The sequence below is a fragment of the Choloepus didactylus genome, chromosome 4, assembly GCF_015220235.1.
Source record: "Choloepus didactylus isolate mChoDid1 chromosome 4, mChoDid1.pri, whole genome shotgun sequence".
In the NCBI taxonomy this organism is placed as follows: Eukaryota; Metazoa; Chordata; class Mammalia; order Pilosa; family Megalonychidae; genus Choloepus; species Choloepus didactylus.
The window spans coordinates 177279035-177294309 of record NC_051310.1 but is presented as its reverse complement, the minus strand read 5'-3'; the positions used below and the strand labels follow the sequence as shown (position 1 = coordinate 177294309).

Sequence of the window (15275 nt, the reverse complement as noted above, 5' to 3'; positions counted from 1 at the left end):
CCTTCATTTGGATATTTGTATGGCCTTCAGACTGTAGCTTTGTAACCAAATAAACACCCTTTATAAAGGTCAACCATTTCTGTTATTCTGCATAACGATAGCATTAGCAAACTGGAACAGGGGTTATAAGCAGCTGCTTTAAAAGTACATTTTCATAATCACCAGTGAGTCTGTTTTGGGGGGAGGGTGCACTCTTCTGTGTGTTGACTATGTTAGTAGGAAAAAAGAGAAACAAGTTAGTTCAGGGTATAAAAGTTCAACACCATAAATGTGTGAGTGTTTGTGCATGTGGTGTACACATATGTGTATTTGTATGTGTGGTGTGTATGTGTACGCATGTTTATTAGGACATTGGTAGTGCATGCTATAGGTTAATAGAGAACTCTGTAGTTAGCTGAAAAGAGCCAGGGATTTACATCGGGAATCAGTTTCTAGATCCAATTTTGCTTTATCAGAAAGATTTTCGGCAAACTCCTTAAATTTTACAGATCCTAATTTCCTCACTGCATGGTCTGCTGTGACTTTGGTGCCCAAATCACTACTACTGTTAAGTCAAATAAGTAATAGTATTATTAGACTTTTCACAATTTTTCACGTTAGTCTGCTGTTCGTATTAATTGAAATTATCTTTTTTTTTTTAAAAATGAGCTGTTTGTGAATATGTCATTAAAAAAGGAAATGTTTTAAGAAGCACAAACCACATCATTCATTCAGTTTTAGCATAATTAGTTATAAATTATGAACTTTAATTTGAATATTGCTCTTAAACTATTATGTTCTATATACACCTTGAATAAATAATTTTGCCATTCCATATCTTGATTTCATCTTAAAAACAATAACTGCATTTATTTGGTTCTTACTATATGCTGAGTATTACTCTAGGAGATTTACATATATCCTCAAAACTATCCCAAGTTGGTATCATCATCCCCTTTTTATATATGAAAAACTGAGGACACAGAGGTTCACTAACATAGTCATAAATCTTATATGGTGAAGTCACTGTGAGAAGAAAATGAACTTAATTTAGGGAGAGATGTTAAATAAGCTCTAAATCACTCACAACCTTTAATACAATTTAAAATTTATTATTAGTAACATACTTCATGAATAGACCCTTCAAATTCCTTTTTTAATAAAGAAAATTTCTGTGTTGGTTAGCTACCTCTCCCTTTCATTACTTATCTCTGATGCAATTTTCAATAAAACATGAAGGTAGATAAGTATTGCATTGCATGAGTGGCTGCTCTATTTATTTTAGAAAAATATCTTCAAGTCATTTTTAAAATTTTGTTTATTTTGTTATGATTAAACAAGATTGTTCATATCTATGCAAAACAGAGTACTAGCTCCTGGACAAGTAAATTGGGGGTTATTCTTTCTTGAGGGCAGCACTCAAAATCATAATTATGATAATTAATTGAGCATCAAATATGCTCATGATGCTCATAAAGCATGAAGCAGGTGTTCGACTGTGTTTTCCTTTCAATGCATACCCATCTAAATCCTATGCTTTGCTCTAGGACTAAAAACCTGGTTTTTACTCTTTTCCCTGTGCACTCCAATTTACACCTGTGACCAATCTTTGTAATTGTCAGGAACGCTGCTGGTGACACAATTTTCTTCTATATGACAGTATCTATTATATTCTCTTGAAAAATTCCTGGTAAATGGCATTACCACAAGTGCCAGTCTACACGGATAATTAAAGTTGTCTATTCTTTGCCTTCAATTTTGGACACACATATTAGGAATGAGAATCATTTTGAGAAACATGAGCTCTGATATAATAAATGGTCAAATTATTAAAATGCTTTGTTCATTTTGTTCTACTTCCCTTAAAATGATATGATACTGTGTAGTGGAATTTGTTTACTATAATTCACTGAAATGGGAAACAGCAGGGCTGAGGAGTTGATTTTTGGGAGCATAGGTGAACACCTGAAATTTCAGCACTGACCACAAATAGAATCTTCTGCAGCTGGTGTGGTATTTTCTTCTCTACCTTTAGAAACAGACTGGCATAGATGCTGTATCAATACAAATAAATGGGGTCAGTATGAAACTGATTACAGCTGTTTCATCTTCAGTTGACTACTGCACTCATTGTAGTAATTACATTAGAATTCTGTGCATGAAGTTATGAATAGTTTTAAAACAAAAACTAATATGGCGAATGACTCTAAATAAAATTAAGAATGAAACTGTAATGAAATAATGTTTAACATATTTGCAAGGTCAAAAATGACATGGATAATATATTTCTCATGCATTAAACTGTAAGTATTTTTACCAACATGAGGTTAAACTAACCCCAAGTAGAATGTATGGATATATGTTATTTCATGTGAAAGAATGAAAATAGAATTTACTCTTCAATGAAAGAATATAATAATATTGAGTATGTTTTTGATCAAGAAATGTAGGCACAAAATTCTTTCCTTTGGCATATCCAGATTTGGACATAAAACAATATATTTAAAACTATTTCTACCTAGGAAATTGAAGTAAGGTTGTCCACCTCCATCCCTGATAGAACAACTGGGACAGGATTTACCAGGTGCCTATAAACAACTAAAGACTTGAAAAATATGAAACAAAGATTTTCATACATTGGGCAACATGTAGTGTGGTACAGTGATCTCTGAAAAAAGGATGGTGCATAAGGGAAGTCCTACAAGTATTGGATCTCACTGCCTGGAGAGAGTCTCTGCTAGCCTAAGCAGTCATGTGGCCTCCTCGGGAATATAAGACAGAAGTCGAAGTTCAGGAAGGCCAAAGCAGTTAGAATGTGTGGGGTAGATAACCATAGAGAAAGGGAGCTCTGGAGAATTTCAGAGGATTCTCCTGGAGTATTTGCCTAAGTACTGATTAACATATGCATATAAGCAACCTATAAATGCCAGAGAAAGAACCACAGGAAAGAGCAGAAGAAATCATTCATGGAACTCACACAGAACCACGAGTTTGAGTGGGAAGACCTTCTAAGATATAGGGCAGCTGATAGAATCCTCACAGGATGTTGCTTCAGTAATGGTGCTAATTAGCCATAGACTAAAGGCTCTTCAGGACTCACCTAACAAAATCTAAAAGACTTGAAAAGATGAATCTGTGTCTAATATCTTAACTGTGTCATAGAACAAAGTCCCAAATTATTTAAAGGAATAAAAGAAAATCTAGCACCTAATAATATAAATTCACATAGTCCTGCACCCAATAGAAAATTTCCAGGCATGCAAAGAAGCAGAAAATTGCAATGTATAATTCAGGAGAAAAATTAATCAAAAGAGAATTGATCTCAGGAATGGCAAAAATATTACCATTAATGGACAGCAATATTTAAAAAGTTCTTATAAATAATGTTCAGGTAGGTAGAGGAAAGTGTAAATATGACAGGGAGAGATTGAATGATGTAAAAAAGACAAAATTTGAACTTAAAAACTGAAATAGGGAAAAAATACAAATTTCCAGAAACAAATGTAGACTTGAGTTTAAAAATCTGTTACAGTTGGCTGAGTTGAAATTTAAAGCCTCAGTTACAAAATATGACTATGTAAAAAAAAAAAATAGCACACCAAAAGGTAATATATAGGAGCAGAAAAATGAGCATATTTTTAATTTCTCCTAACCAGCATTATAAATATTTCCATTTATTTGTGTCTATTCTATAAAATAAAATAAGAGTTTCTGTACACTTATGAATTTGTATTTATGTATATCACAGTTCATGGGTTAGAAGAAATAAGGGACTTATTAGAGATACATGTAAATGTAATTAAGATAAAGCAAGAATTTGGAAAGAAAAATTAGATTGCAGTGATGATAGTAATTGTTTGCTTATATTACCAAATTCATTTTCACTTTTTCAAGAAATTAATTGATAAATTAATGTCTGTTTATGAAATTTTTTTAAGATAATACAGAAGAAATGTAGTTTTATGAATAAAGCTGCAACAGTAGAGATCGTTTATTGAGAACCTATAATGTTCTGCCCACATAGCTACATTACTCATGGTGTCTCTAATTCTCACTACAATTCTAAACAGTAGGTGATAACCTCAGCGGGGAAGGAGAGAAGCCATGCAATTTACCTAATATGACATTGTAGTTCTTAAGTAGCAGATTATAGGTTCAAATTCAGATTTATTTCAAACCTCAAAGCCCTTTTATTTTCTCTATTACCTTTCCATTTCAATATATATGGACATTTTTAAATCTTAATTGTAATTTCCAGATTCATATTTTTATAATGAAAAGTATGCCCACTCCTAAAAAAAATACCATCAGGAATGTGAATAGAAGATAGCAGAAATCAGATACCAATTACTTTTCTTTTAAACAAAACCAGGATGCTACTTACGAGGAGACATAGCCAATAAAATTGTCAAATACTAGCTATAAAACTCATGATTTTAATTGAAAAATTTTTGAAATCCTGTAACATTTTTGGTCTACATCATACAATACATTAGTATATAAAGGTCAAGAAGTGAAAGGAAATATAAAATATGACAGCCATTTTTACCTCCTCCAGAATAAATATTAACACTTCTAAAATATCTGGATAATTTCTTCAGAATATGAGCATCACGTAATGTGCATATTTGAATGTTATGGAGAATACTACTAAGAAATTATTAATAATGTATGAGCAGTATACCCAGGATACATGAGGCTTTTTACATTTCATGTTATATTTAAACTGAAGGTGATATAAATAGAAAATAAAATCAGTTCATCAAGATGATCTAATATTTGTATGCTTTTTTAAATACATTTTTTTATTGTGAAATTTAACATATATACATAACAGTGATAAATTTCAAAGTACGATTTAACAAGTAGAGAGCAAATTTCAAAGAATGTTAACGGCTACTGTTCCACAATTACCTGTATAACTGCTCGTTAAATTGTACTTTGAAAGTTATCACTTTTCTGTATATGTATTATATTTCACAATAAGGAAATAACTGAAATTTGTATATTTTAAGAACATATTTTAAACCCTGAAGTTTTGGTTTAGTTAGTTTTTATAGCTAAATCTCTTTTATTTAATGCCACATTCTCTGATGATTCCTTTTAATAACCCAGAGTTATGTTCTGTTGTGAAGCCATTAACTAATGTTCTTTAGATATTTGGAAGAAGTAATGATTTTTCTTTTGTCCCAGATATTTTTATATGTAATCTCTAGTTAACTGAGCATTTCTTGAAACATCTGGATACTTAGATGTTTAACCAATGCCAGTCACGTGCCAGTAGGAAGAATATAATTATTACTGCCCTTAGTTTTGTGAAGTTATTGCACAGAAGTTTATGCAGATATACCCAGGATTCTATTTTCAAACAGAAACATACTCAAGAGCTGAATAGTTTAATTGGGTTTGTGCAAACCCCTTTAAATTATAATTTGGCACGAATGCTTTATTAAGGTAAATTGCAGAACTGGAATGAAACCATCAGAATGAAAAAAGCAGCTCATTAACTGATGTTACACTAAAACCGATAAAATTTTTTAAATGCATGAGCGTTATTCTCCTAACCATAACCTGAACCTGAATGATGCTGCATTGAATCCTATAGGATGAGTCCTTAGTGAATACCAGCCAGTTATTTTGAGTTAATTAAAGCAGTGTTTCCTGCTTAAATAAAAATAATGTTTAAGATAAATTATTTCCTTTATATGTTTAATACTGGAATTCAATTGCTGTGCTTTAGATATTAAGCTATTTTCTTCTTTGTAGGATGAAGAGTAGAGTCTTTCCCTGAAATAGGGAACATAAAAAGAGAAGCAGGTTTGCCAAAAAAAAGTAATGAGTGTCACAACCTGAGAAGGTTCTGAGATTTCACTCCATGTGGAAGCTAACAATTTAGCTTGCCACAATATGTGGATGATGACAGAAGAGAAGACATGAGACTCCTGAAGCAGAGACAAAAGATATTATTACACACAGCAAAGCAGGAACCAGTTTCAGTATATTTGCACCAGCTCCCTGACCCCCAGTTCCTGCTGGGAGGCACAGGACAGATGACACACATGCAGACGGTTGCCTTACAGGAGAGAAACCCAAGGCCAAGGGTCCAAAACTTTTGAGCCAGCAACAAACACTGTAGCAAACAATTCAGTTGCAGCAGCAGGTAAACTAGGCCACCTCCCTTCAGAGGGTGAGCATTTACCTGGTCTGTACTCTCTGTTAGTCTTGGCTTACTTAGTTTTCTGTGGGACTAGGTACAGAAAGTAGTATCAGGAGAAGAATAAACTTTGCAGTTTTGCACACTCAGCAGAAATGTGCAGACGCTCAGGGTCCATGATGCATGGACCTTCCCAGCCGTGAGTAAGCAACTTAATTTTTTGCTTACTCACTTAAACTGAAATCCTAATCTCAACCCCACAGATGTCTTCCTCCTTCAATAGAGCCTCCAATTCTTTCTTTGTAGGCTATGTTTAACTGTTACTGTTTACACAGGTCCCCACTTGCCTTGTGTTGGTCCAAGTGTTCCAGGAAGCAAAAAACAAGACAGGAATAATTGTGCAAAGATTTCATTAGGAAAATGCTCATGAGAGAAAATGGGGAGGAAGTTGGGAATCCTGGGCTAGTCATCAGATCACTATGCAAATCGGACCCCAAGTGAAGGACAAAGGAAAGGAAAGTTGGGTTGAAAAATCCTAGACCACAGTACAGACTAAGGCATAGTCTGCAAGTCTATTAAGGGGTCTTTGAACCAGAGCCACATTCAGAGGAGTCCAGTAACTCCCTGGAACTGATCTGCCTCAGAATCCTGCAGTGCCCCATCATTGACTGGGAGCAACCCATGAGAGGTGTGGTCTCTGCACAAACACAACAATGATTTCACAGCAGCGACTGGGGTCCTGGATCATTTAAACTCTACAGTTGGAGGTCTCTTTGTTTAATTAAATATCATTTCAGTGTTGTCCCTCCTGATGACAGAAAAGACCCTCATATCTCTTTAGGGTTTTACACTGTTGTTTGGACTTTCAAACCTCAGCTCCAACTTACATAGCTATTGGAAAGCCAGATAGATGGAACCTCTAATGGCTGAATTTGTTGAAATTCTTATTGAGGCAAAAAAAAAAAAAAAAAAAAAAAAAAAAAAATTCCTTATGAAATCCTCACAACATAAGAAAATAAAAGGTTTGAAATAGTTTACTGTAAGTCTATAGAATATTTTACAGAAATATGCTGTTAGCATTTTTTTATTGTAACAAAATAAACTTGATAGGAATTGAAGACAGAATAAACGTTTGTATGTTAGCTATGTTTACAAAGTGTCTCTTACAGTTTCTGTTATATGGACATTCAATATCTATTAGTTGACTAAATGACTGAATAAATCCATGTAATTTAAGTTATTCTCCTTTTAAATCAATAAACTCATGATTATGCTTGTCAGGGTTGAAGCACAATGCTGTGGATAAACAAATTTAAATGATTTAAAAATAAGTTGCATTGGACTCACTACACATTATTTACTAAATCTTTTTTAGTTTTTCATTTTCTTTTTTGAATTTTCACACAACTGAATTGCCTGTTTCAAGCAAGCATCTTAAGTTTGGTTTTAGGATGAGCTGTCAAAGATATACCTACATAATTGCAAAGTTTCATTTGTGGATTGATATATTACAGGAACCAGTGTGAAATTATTGTAAATCAATAAAATTTGTAGATTTTAGATGTTTTCTCTTTCCAAAATGATGAATGTTGTTCCAACTCTCTTCATTGGCTCAAAGCCCTTTATTGCTTCAGGGGAATGGCAGATACAGCATAGGGAATGGAAGTCAGTTCAAGTTCACTATTGTTTTAAAAACTCACAGGAGAACATTCTGGTCTGTAAATAAATCCAGACAGGAGGCTGAAGAGTTTCAGAGATGAAGCAGCTGTTAAGGCCTACTCGCTATACATTATACATGACTCCAAAATCTGGAAGTCTGGGAATAGAGGTCCTTGGATAGATTTGGGAATCCTGTAATAGGTGGCTTCTGCCCTGCTTCCCACTGGACGTAAGGTGACATGAGTAATTGGAAGAGTGTCATGACAAAGAATATCAAAGAAATAGGATTAATTGTGTGGTACATTTAATTAAGATAATCCTTCTACTCCCTTATCCTCATAGCCTGCTATGGTGTGAAGATCATTCAGAAATTCCATTGTGTCCCAGAAAGGTTACAAAGTCAGTGGTCTGGGATGGTTTTAAGATTGGGATGAAAAAGTTGAATAAGTGGATCTTTTATATATAGGTCATGGTGTTGGATGTAGATATGGACAACAGCAAGTGCCTGAATATGCCCTAAGCCAGGCAGGATGAAACACCTAAATGTAAAGTAGCCAATTGAGTCTCAGGAGCTTTATGTGGAACTCAAGCTTCATTCCAAAAATGTCATTATGATGTGTCAATTACCCCCATATACCCATGTGCTGCCAGAGGATAAAGCAAGGAGAAGGGACAAGAGAAAAACACTAAATGAAAAAATATTGATCCAGAAAAGGCTAACTTAATCTGAGAAAGATTGAGTTAGAACTAGAAATGCCCACATTACTTCCATGGATGGACAAATTCATATATGTTCAGAAAATAAGAAGATATTATTGCTCCAGAAGTAGATTGAGTTCATTTCAGAAACATAAAGAAAGTTGCATACGTGCATATTTATATTTGCTATTTGATTTTGTCTCTTGGAAAGTACTTTTTGTTTCTTTAATTTCTAATATATTTTTCAGTCTTCCTAATATTGTGTTTGGCAACCAAAATATGTTTAATAAATATTAATGATGATAGTATTTTGTATAAATTAGGTAAAATCTCTGTTCTCTGTAACAATAATCTTCCTTTCTTACCTCTTTTGAATATGCAATATAAGCTAGCATTGTCAGTGGAACTACTTGACATTGACTACTTGCTGTGGAGTTTCATAGATAGTGGCAGTAGTTTGTATATGTATTTGGACTGAGTTGCATGTGTGTGTATGTGTGTGTATGGGGGAGGGTTGGTGATGGCAGAAGTAGTATCTAGCTCTGCTGGTATGAATCTGTTATATACCCCACAAAAGTCATGTTCTTTTAATCCAGTCTTCTGGAGGCAGATCTATTGTGGGTGGGATCTTTTGATTAGGTTGTTTCCATGGAGATGTGACCCTACCCATTCAAGGTGGGTCTTAATCCTCTTTACTGGCATCCTCTATGAGAGGATAAGAGGCAAAGACAATTTGAAGATACCTGAGAGACACTTAGAGAGAAAACACCCAGAGACATCTTGGAGACAGCCATTGAAACCAGAACCAGCAGAGAAGTTAAGAGATGAAATCCAAAGTTTGCCCTGGAGAATCTAAGAGAGGACCCCCAGATGCTTAGAGAGAAATGCCCTGGGAGAAACAAGCAAGGACACATGGAACTGAGAGAGAGAGGCTAAGACAGAAGACTAGAGACATTTTGGAGAAAACAGTGGAAACCAGAAGCTAATCTTGGGAGAGGCCCAGCAGACCCTGACCATGTGCCTTCCCATGCGGCAGAGGAACCCCAGAAGCCACCAGCCTTTCTTCAGAGTAGGATCATCCTATTGATGCCTTAATTGTGACATTTTCATGGCCTTAGAACTGCAAATTTGTAAACTAATAAACTCCTATTGTAAAAGCCAATCCATTTCTGTTATTTTGCATTTCAGCCGCTTTAGCAAACCAGAACACTAGCCTTGTGAAAAGGTTTGGAAAACTCTGAGAATATCAATTTATAGCAAAAGATATGAGAAACATATTTTAATTTTAAAAATTGTAAAGTTAGTCCCATTTGATATTTCTGGGAGTCAACTTTTGCACTAATGCTACTTTTATCACTCAAATAGTGAAAATTGATGATTGCAACAAAGACAATGATTTTGGTAAAAGAGAGTGAATCTGGATTCCCAGAAGTTATTTGTGTTTGTGGGATACAGTGAAACTATATTATGGGTGAAGTTGAAGAGGCAAACTGTTTACAGTCTGTTTATAGATAAGGGATGATATTAAGTGCTTGTTAAAATATTTAGGAGAAAAAATAATATCATCTAAAAAAAGTTTTCTGAAAATGATAATTGTAATTTCCATGGAGATATCAGACAAAGCAGGTGTGTGCAAAGTGTTTTTAAATTTCCTATTTCAGATACTAAATTGCAAAAGAAGTCAGTGTCTTACTAAAGAAATTTGGAAAATAAGGTCAGATACAATCTTTGGCAATGTGTTTTTTTAGAACATACACCTGAGTCAGGGATCCAAGAAAGAAAGAAGTGATACTCAGCCTGCTGTGGAAATCACTAAAAACTAAAAATATGAGTTTACTTAAGGGATGGTGTCCCATTGCCAAAGAAGAAGACTATGACACACTACTGTTATTCTGCAAGAAGAGAGAAGTAGTTGAATAGAAGACCTCAAAAACCTGGCATTTTCAAGGCAAACACAATGCACCAAGAATTTTTATGGCTATTTTCAAACCACAGGATGGATTAGGTCAAGTGTCATACCACTTACTACATGGTAGGAAAAAGGTGTCATTCTAATATTAAGATTGAATATGCTAACATATAAGGTGGTAATAGAAAAAGGGAAAACAGATAATAGGATCTCCTTCAAGGGGAACTTGGAAGGAGTAATTGATAAAAAGAATATTTCGGTTCAAGCTCTAGCTGCCAGTCCAAGTTTCTTCCAAATCCCAAAACTGCTTTTAATGTGGTTGGAGAAAGAGGAGACAGTGAGCTAATCAATAAGAAAAGGAAGTGTAGGGAATTCACGGTAACCACAGAAACACTAGAAAGCATCATGGTGACAATATAGATGAGTGTTTGACACAATATAGGCCAGATTTGTCTTTTGGGAAAAGAAGATAGAGAACAAACCCTTAAAGAACAGACAGAAAAGGAAATTATCATCCTGAAGATAATGTATGAAATAAAGGAACTATATATACGAAAGAAAAAGTACCCAAGTGTAAGACCTATTGAAATGGGTTCTTAGGTTGAGGAACATTTGTTGCAAGTTGGGAATGATTTGAACGATCCAAGGAAGGTCTCTACAAAAAAACAAACAAACAAACAAACAAAAAACCTCATGACAGAGAAAGGCTATAACCTCATAGGGATTTGTGGGACATGGGAAAATGCCTGCACAAAGAATGGAAAGGAATTGGTGCTCAGTGATACTGTAGTATGGCTGACTGTTAATACTCTGTGGTTGCAGCAATAGAAATGCAATTGGGATGTAACAGAAATGTGCTTGGACTAGTTCTAAGCCCAGGAAATTTGGGTTAACTAAATTATTTGTTTATGAAACCAAATACAAAAAGGGCATACACAAAGTTGCTGTCAGTGATAATGGGTGTCATGTTGATGCTTTTAACAATAGTAGCAGTGATCATTACTGAACTTTTTTATTTTTCATTATTATCTCTCTCCACCTAATGGAATATAAACACTATTAGGTCAGAAGTCTTATCTGGACTGTTCATTGCTGCATCCATTGTATCTAGGATAGTGTGCAAATTATTCACTGAATAAATATTAGGTATATTAAATTAATGAATGCATGAATAAAATCACTATGCAAGAGTAATATTATATTTTGATCCTTTATAGGTCCTGTGTTAAGGGGGATCATTCTGTTACAAGAAAGATGAAGGGAAAATATCACAAGCAATGAAAATATCCAACATGATATTCAAAAGTTGAAAGTAGTTCAGTGAACAAAACTGACCTACTTTTTAAAGATCGAGTTTATCATTAAGTGTTTTGAGCATTGGTATTTATTACAGTACTAATTATGTGATTATAAAGCCTGAGATTTTTGAGATACGTGGAGTTCAGGACAGTAGTGTGAACTATGAAGACTAAGTATTTTTCACTGACCTTTGTGATTCTTTGTATGAATTTAATTCTATTTCTTAATATGCTTCTTGCTAAACCCAAATTGCCCAACGTACAGTTACTAAACCCTCATCCCAGTCTTTCAACCAGTAGATCTCATGTCATAACTACTGGAACCTCTCTTTCCCCATACTTTAAAAAATTGGAACAGTGAACCATTCTCAGAATAAGGTGAATTTCAACTGACCATTTCCTATAAATTCTTTAAGCTTCTTTCCCCTATAACTGTGACCTTAAAGTCACATTTGCAATGTTTTAATAAGGCCTGAGTTAATGGTTTTGGTTTGCTTTCTTTCTTCTATAGAGAAGACACAAAGAAAGTGATTGTGTTGATTGGTGCCAACTTTAATGTTTTCAAAGTATGTACTCAAAGTCACACCCAAAACACTTTAACAGTATCTTGACATCTTTTCTGTCTAGCGATCATATACAAAATCTTTCTAAAAAAACAGATGTAGACAAAAGAAATATTCTAATGCAGGGTTTTGTTCCTGAGGTTGTCCTAAATGGGTTCTTCAAACACATTTCACATTGCTTTGATTTGGGACATCCTCTAATAACTAAAAAATGAAAAGAGATGTTGAAAATATTCTAATCAGGATTGGTGAAATACCTCTGCATTCTCCCCCAGCTCTTCAGGGGGGGACTGAATATATATTTTTATTCTCCACCCAAATTACTTTAGGATGTGTTGCTATTTCATTCTAATCTATGCAGACCTACCATAGCTCACCTTCTATTCAAAGTTCCATGCAATTGTAGTGTTTGAACACACTGACTGTAGAAGTCATACTGTTTAGAAAATATAGATCCTACACCAAATAAACATCTCTTCCCTTGGTCTCACATGGATGTTGAAGTTTTAACACAGTCAGTTTCAACCTTTGCCCGATTACCCTTTGGTCTGATTTGCCCTAGTCTCAACTACATCTGATTCATTCATAGCTCTAATTGAAGTCTGGGATCTATTTCAGACTTTTTTTTTAACAGTTGCTGTATGCGTTAATACTGATATTCACATCTGCCAAGCTCTAGCTCTGAGTTTCATGTGTAACACAGATACTCAATGTTCCAGAGACCAGTCAGGTTATACATTAAGGGATCAACATCTCAGAGTTTGGAGACAGCCATTACAATTCAGGAATAGATGTGACTGCTGTAAGAGCTTACAATCTAGGGACCATTACAATAATCATTTCCCTGTTAAGCTGTGCTTTAAGATTCAATTCTGAGTTTACACACTGTAGTTAGTCCATATTGGTGAGGCATTATAGGCTTTGCCTTGGTTTCTGGCATACTTCACTCAACATGCAGTCTATAGGATCCATTCACCTCATTTTGTGTCTGACAGCTTCACTCCTTCTTGTAGTTGCTCAATATTCCACTGTATGCATACACCACAGTTCACCATTCTGTTCCTCAGTCAGTGCGCCCTTAGGCCACCTCCATCCATTGCAAATCATGAATACTGCCCCCCTAAACACCAGTATGCAATTGTCCATTCATGTCTCTACTCTCGGATCTTCCAAATACATACCCCATAATGAGGTTGTAGGACCTAATGGCCCCACATACTTAGCTTCTTGTGGAGCCACCACAGTGAACTCCAAAAAGGCTACACCATTCTGCCTCCTCATCAATAGTAAATAGGTACATCCCTCTCTCCATGTTTTCTCCAGCACTTTTACCTCTATTTATATTTTTTCCTACAATTTTATAAAGATATATTCACATAACATACAGCCATCCAAGTGTAAATCAGTTGTTCATGCCATCACCACATAGTTGTACATTTATCACCACACTCAGCACTTGAACATATTGATTATTATGAAAAAGTGTGGTTTTTTTTGGTGAATAATAAAAAAGATAATAAAAGGAAAAATAAAAATGTCATACAATACTATATAATAGTAAGGACAAAAAACAATACCGCTACCAAGAATCCCATATCCCCTTATATCCCCCTCATACTCATTTAGCTTTGATATATTGCCTTTGTTACATTTAATGGAAGCATATTGGAATGTTACTGTTGACCACAGACTCGTTTGCTTTGATTATGTTTTTTCCCAAATACCATCCCTTTTTCAACACTCTGCATGGTTGACATTCAGTTGTTCTTCCACATGTGAGAACATTTTTATATTTGTACATTTAGCAACAGTCATTGGCCACTCCAGTTTCTGCCAAGTTATACAGTCCCAATCTTCATCTATCTTTACCTCTGGTGTCATACATTCCCCTATCCCACCTCTTTCAGCTTTACTCACAGACATCTTTGTTCCATGTACTTACAATATTGTGCTACCATCACACAGTATTATGCTATCTCTTTCTGGATCTATACAATCAATCCTGCTAAACATTTCTTTAGTCATTCAGCATCAAATGCCTGATCTCTACTCTCTTTCTATCTCCTGGTAGCCTGTGTTATCAGCTTTTAACTCTCAAAGTTTGCTCATTAGTGTTATTTCCTATTAGTGAGACCATACACTATTTGTCCTTTTGTTTCTGGCTGACTTCACTTAACATTATGTCCTCAAGGTTCATCCACATTTTTATATGTTCCATGTCTTTGTTCTGTCTTATAGCTGCATAATATTCCATGATATGTGTATACCACAGTTTTTTTATCCACTCATCCATTGATGGACATTTAGTCTGCTTCCATCTCTTGGCAATCATAAATAATGCTGCAATGATTGTGGGTTTACAAATGTCCATTTGTGTCTTAGATTTCATTTCCTTTGAATATATACCTAGCAGTGGAATAGCTGAGTCATATGGCACATCTATATTTAGCTTCCTGAGGAACCTCTACACTGTCTTCCAGAGTGGTTGCACCATTCTACATTTCCATCAGCAATGAATAAGTGTGCCTCTTTCTCCACATCCTCTCCAGCACTTGTCATTTTATGTTTTTTGGATAATGGCTGTTCTGGTAGGTGTGACATGTTATCTCATTGTAGTTTTGATTTGCCTTTCCCTAATAGCCACTGAAGTTGAGCATTTTTTCATGTGTTTTTGAGCCATTTGTATTTCCTCTTTGGAAGAGTGTCTATCCATGTATTTTGCCCATTTTTTTAAAAATTGGATTACTTGTCTTTCTGTTGTTGAGTTGTAGGATCCTTTTATATATTCGGGATATTAAACCCTTATCTGATATGTGGTTTCCAAATATTGTCTTCCATTGTGTAGGCTGCCTTTTTACTTTTCTAACAAAGTCCTTTGGTGTACAAAAATGTTTGATTTTGAGGAGACCCATTTGTCTATGTGTTCTTTGGTTGCTCATGCTTTGTGCGCAAGGTCTAGGAAACCACCTCCTATCACAATATCTTTAAGATAGTGCCAATATCTTTAGGATACA

General features: G+C 34.9%; 1 pseudogene; it reads right to left on the bottom strand.

The window, feature by feature from the left end:
• Window positions 1-390: 390 nt before the first annotated feature.
• LOC119533017 overlaps window positions 391-15275 on the bottom strand; it is a 63648-nt pseudogene continuing 48763 nt past the window's right edge.